The sequence below is a fragment of the Gekko japonicus genome, unplaced genomic scaffold, assembly GCF_001447785.1.
Source record: "Gekko japonicus isolate JY-2015 unplaced genomic scaffold, Gekko_japonicus_V1.1 scaffold3439, whole genome shotgun sequence".
NCBI classification, from domain to species: domain Eukaryota; kingdom Metazoa; phylum Chordata; class Lepidosauria; order Squamata; family Gekkonidae; genus Gekko; species Gekko japonicus.
The window spans coordinates 28,663-33,943 of NW_015164763.1; positions in this window are offsets into that span (position 1 = coordinate 28,663).

A 5,281-nucleotide genomic window follows, 5' to 3' on the forward strand; every position below is an offset into this window, starting at 1 on the left:
GTTTGGAAACAGGAAGGAATTGTTGCTGTGGATTTTTTTTGTACTTGTAGGTTAGTCTTTACTGAGACACAGGGCAATATTGAGCAGAGTGCAATGTAACCATGCTCTGCCGTTTAGTAATATAACCTCTTAAGGGTTTGATTATGGATATTATGTGGGAATGAAACATTTCTGATGGTGATGGAGTGACACACATTCAGACCTACAAAATCGCTGTTACCAGAATAAGTTGTGGAGGTGATATGGCTATACCTATGGCCCATCACTAATACCAGGAGTCCAATTATAAGTATACAAGGAAACAACACCAAAACTCTGTTACGGGTCTTAGAATGTGTGTCTAGAATATATAGATAATAGTGACCACATGTGTCATAAAACGTAATGCCAAGTAGCAGAGATATGAACTTTATAAAGGACACAGATAATAGTGACCACTGAGGAAGGCCCTTAGGGGCCGAAACGCATTTGGTCTTCAATTGTAAATTATTTACCCATCATATGTATGTATAAGATTTTATAGTCTGATCTTAGACAAAGTAATTTTTAATCAGGAGAGTTTTAACAAGTGAACACCTTAATAAATATTTGTACTTATATATATAGTCCCCCCCCCCCTTTTTCTTCTTCTTCCAGATTTCGAAACCTAAACAGGGTCAGCCATGGTTCTAGTTGGATAGCAGACTGCCAAGAAAGTCAAAGGTCGCTACACAGAAGCAGGCAACGGCACACCGCTTCTGTTCATCTTCTGCCTTGAAAACCCTACGGTGTTGCTGTAAGCACTTTCCCCCGCCATGACAGAACAGTATTACTCTACAGCATTAATAGCAGTTATAGACTGGGTTTGGAGAGGGGGAAAAATCCTTTTGTTTACACTAAATGGTCACTCTAAACCAACATTCTTCAGAGAGAAGCGTTATCTATCATAGAAGTAAACTCAAAACAAGAGAAATATTAGGAATCCCCCCAACTCATTTCTTGTTATCCGTAGCTGAAATAGTGCTCACAAAGGGCAGTGCTGAGAACTAAACAGTATTCTGGATGGGGTCTGATGAGCACAGAGTGGGACTTGGCATGGCTTGGATACTATACGTCTCTTTATGCATCCTTTTTTTGTACCTGAATCCACACTCAGTTGATTCATATTCATTTGTGATTAACCGCGACCCTGAGATCTTTTCCACATATACTACTGCCAGGTCAAATATTCCCACCCCTACATTCTATACTCATGCATTTAAATCCTTTTTCCTAAATACTTCTGCATTTGTCTGTTGAATTTCTGCGTTTGTCTGTTGAATTTCGTTTTCTGTGTTGTACCACAGCTCTCCAAATAAAGTAATCGAGGGATTTTAAATTTTATTTCTATTTTCTGAGATGTTTGCTGTCCTTCCTAGTTTGGTGTCATTTGTAAATTCGATAAGGATCCCCCCCCCCCAAGTAATAGATAAAAATATTGAAGAGTACCAGGCCTCGGAAAGAGCCCTGCATCATCATCCACTTGAGACTCCCTCTAGGTTGATGAAATACCATTGTTGTATAGTGGCATTTAGTTGTGAATATTGCCTGCATTTAAGCAGTTTGCAGACCAAAATACCTTGGGCAACTTTTTCAAATGCTTTATTGAAATCAATATATTATGTCTGCAGCATTCCTGTGGTTCACTAACCTAAACTTAGAATATGTTTGGCGTGATTTATTCCTGACATCCATGCTGGCTTCTGTTAATCACTGCAGTTTTTTCAAGGTACTTACAGATATGTTCCAGCGTCTTCCTGTCAAAGTCAAGCTGACCAGTGTGGCATTCTTCTCTCTCTCTCTCTCTCTCTCTCTCCTTTTCGCTTAACTTTTGAACAGTGAAATGTGTCATCCCAGGATTTCTCAAAGATCTAGAGGGTCCTTCAGTGCCTCAGATGCAGTTCATCTGACCCCAAAGAAGTATTTGAAGTTAGCTAGGGGTTCCCTGAGCTAGAGATGTAAAATTTCAGAGCCACGGAAACCATGGAGGGGGGGAGGATTTTCCACTGGGGAGGGACAGAAACTTGGGGGAAACTGAAACATATTCAGTACTTTCCTGTCAAACCTAAACTACTTTTACTGATTTAACAACAATGAAGTACATCATTTATAACTTGGCATATAAAATTGTACTATATTGATGAAACAAGTGGGGGACTTGCAAGGACTTGCGAGGGGCATCTGATTTTCCCTTCCCCCACTATTCTTTCTCTTCCCTGAAAGCCCCATAGCCTCTCTTATTTTCCTACTTCCCTCTCTCCTTCCCACCCACCAGCCAATCTACCTTTATCGTCTCCCCCCCCCAAAAAAAACCCTCTTCCCAGGCAAACTCTGGCTCAGTTGGGATATTCAGTTCTGCATTCTGCTGGGCCCAGGTGGAGTCTAGACTGTTTTGTTTCGTTTCTTTAAAAGCTGTATATAATAATAGCATGTCTAGGGAGAATGTCAGAAGAGTGGAGTAGAAAAAGCAGGGGTGGGTGGGTGGAGGGAGTCCAAAGCTGCATGCAAAAGTCTCCAGACCAAAAAGAGTAAGTGTTTTAACTGAATGTATTTCCAGCTAACTATAGGTAAGAGATTAAATTCCAGTCAATTGATAGGGACATTAGACCACTAGGCACCCAGTGTTTCCCACAAAAAAACCCCACCCTTGTTCTGTATCTCAGTCTTAGGATTTTTCTAAATGATTGGATCTTTATGTGTGAATTTGGAAAAAAACAGCTAAGTGCAAACCATCTGCCAGACCAACCTAGCTGCTTCAGTTGTAGGAGAATACACCTGGGGATCATTTTAGAGGGTTCATTTTAGTGGGTACAGATCAAGGCTACACACTTACATAGGGGATAGAGTTGGGCCATTTCTAGGTGAGTCCATTCAGGTGCTTCCTGTTCAGAAGTGAAGGTTCAATATCGGAGAGCAGGAAGGTGGTGGTTTTGGTGTGTGGAGTAGGATATTAAAGCCTCCTTCTTCTAATGGTAGCTGAAGCTTTTTGAATGCAATCCCTGGCCTCCCTGCAGGACACCAAATAAATTTACAGAACAGGGAATCAACTGTTGCAAAAAGTCTTTGGGAGAATATATACTGGAAGCCCTTGGGACATAAATGAAACCTTGAATAGCATTCATTTAAAGTGTGTTGATTATTCCCCAGATACTCATAGTTAAAGACCCATCCATCTAAATCTTGGGAAAAGTTATTCCAGAATCCACTTCATATTTTCTTAAACTAAGAACAGATCTTTCTTGGAACAGTAAGGCTGAGATATTTTATGGATTCAGTATCAAAATTAAATGGGCACAGGTTGTGAATATCAGATGAATCCCAAAGATAGGACCTGAGATTTATTACAGTCAATGTGGTGTTCTGATATCCCCCCCAAACACTGATGAGGTTCATCAGTTCTGGTAAAGGCTGTTCAGGATCAGACAGCAGAACCAATGCATCGTCTGTGTACAACTTGAGCTTGAATTCAGTGTTCCACACTTTGATACCTTTAATGCCCATTAATTGTCAGTTCGCACATGCCTAAGGCTCTAGACACAGGTCAAATAGTAGAAGTGAGAGGCCAATCCTGGTGTATGGTACGGGCAACAGGAAAATTATCTGAACAGAACCCACTAGTAACTATTCTAGAACCAGGTTCTTTACAAAGGAACTTTATCCAGTTAATGCATTCTAAGGAGCACAGAAACTTCCAGTTCAACCTATCAAAGGCTTTCTCTGCATTCAGTGACAGGACAGGTCCAGCGACAGGTAGAAAATCAGCACACCGATATTCTGTAGCAGCACAGCAAAAACAACAATCTGGGGTCTTAGATGATTAGCACTCTGTCTCCTTGGGACAACACATGCTTGATTTCGATGGAGCAATATATGTAAACACACATTTAAGGCATGTTGGAACCAAGGCTCTCTCTAAGCTGTGGAGTCTTGTGAGCAAAAAATTCTACTTTGTGAGCTACTGGCATTAAAGTTGTGAGCAAGCGGTTTGGTGACCACATAAATTAGTTTGCTCTGGAGCCATCCTTCCTGAGCAAAGACAAAAATGTGTGAGCTAGAGGCTAAAAAACGGTGAGCTAGCTCACACTAACTCAGCTTAGAGGGAACACTGGTTGCAAGTCCTGTTGCAAGGTTTTTCCCATTAACATTAATGAGTGACATTGGCTCTGTAACTAGAGCACAGAAGTAGGTCTTCCCTTGGCTTGGATAGAATTGTAATGGATGCTTCATATATTGAACCTTGTGCATTTTCTGCAGTCTGAACCAGGAGGGGTACCAGTGTACTGTTGAGGTCCTCCTTATACTATTCCACAGGATACCCATCTGGCCCTGGAGCCTTCCCATATATTTGATTACTGTTTCATTCTTAGCATCTGTTAGAGGAGCTGCCAAAAGTTCCTGATTTTGCTTGCTCAAAGCAGGCAGGTGTATTTTATCCAGAATCCTCGAAGCGGCTTTTGTGAAAAGTATGTGGTCGATAGAATAAAAAGCAGAATGAGACTTTCTGAATTGGCCGTTCATTGATTTTTGAAGAGATGTTTTTTAAAAAATTCTGCTTCTGAGAATTGCAACAACATGATGTCATTCAGGCACGAAATTATGTCTGTTGGCCTGTACTCAGCGAAATTACTGGGAGTAATCTTTTAATATATGCCAACAACTGTATTGCAGCAAAAAAAGATAAGGACAAGTCATGTCACTTCAGAATCAAGAAAAAGAAAATGGGGAAGTCGAGTATAAATTGGGAAGAAGGTTAAAAGACAAGAAGAGTGCAGTGCACGGTCTGCGCTTAAAGACGGTTTGGGAACTCTAGCTGTTACAGAGCCAGGTACTATTGGGTAACACTCCCTTGGTTCCCAATCAGTTACTGCGTTCATTTAAAGGTCCTGGTTATCACCAACAAAACTCTTAAGTGGCCTTGAATCCGCAAAGCTGCAGGGCAGTGTTCTCATGTTATTCTCCACTGAAACAGCTTATCTGAACAGAGCCTTCTGAAGATGTCACCCTACAAATTGGTAAGATGGGCAACTGCCCTACAAATTGGTAAGATGGGCAACTGCCAGTTTGGTGTTGTGGTTAAGTGTGCGGACTCTAATCTGGGAGAACCGGGTTTGATTCCCCACTCCTCCACTTGCACCTGCTGATGTGACCTTGGGTCAGTCACAAGCTCTGGCACAGCTGTCCTTGAAAAAGAGCAGTTTGTGTCAGAGTTCTCTCAGCCCCACCCACCTCACAGGGTGTCTGTTGTGGGGAGGGGAAGGGAAAG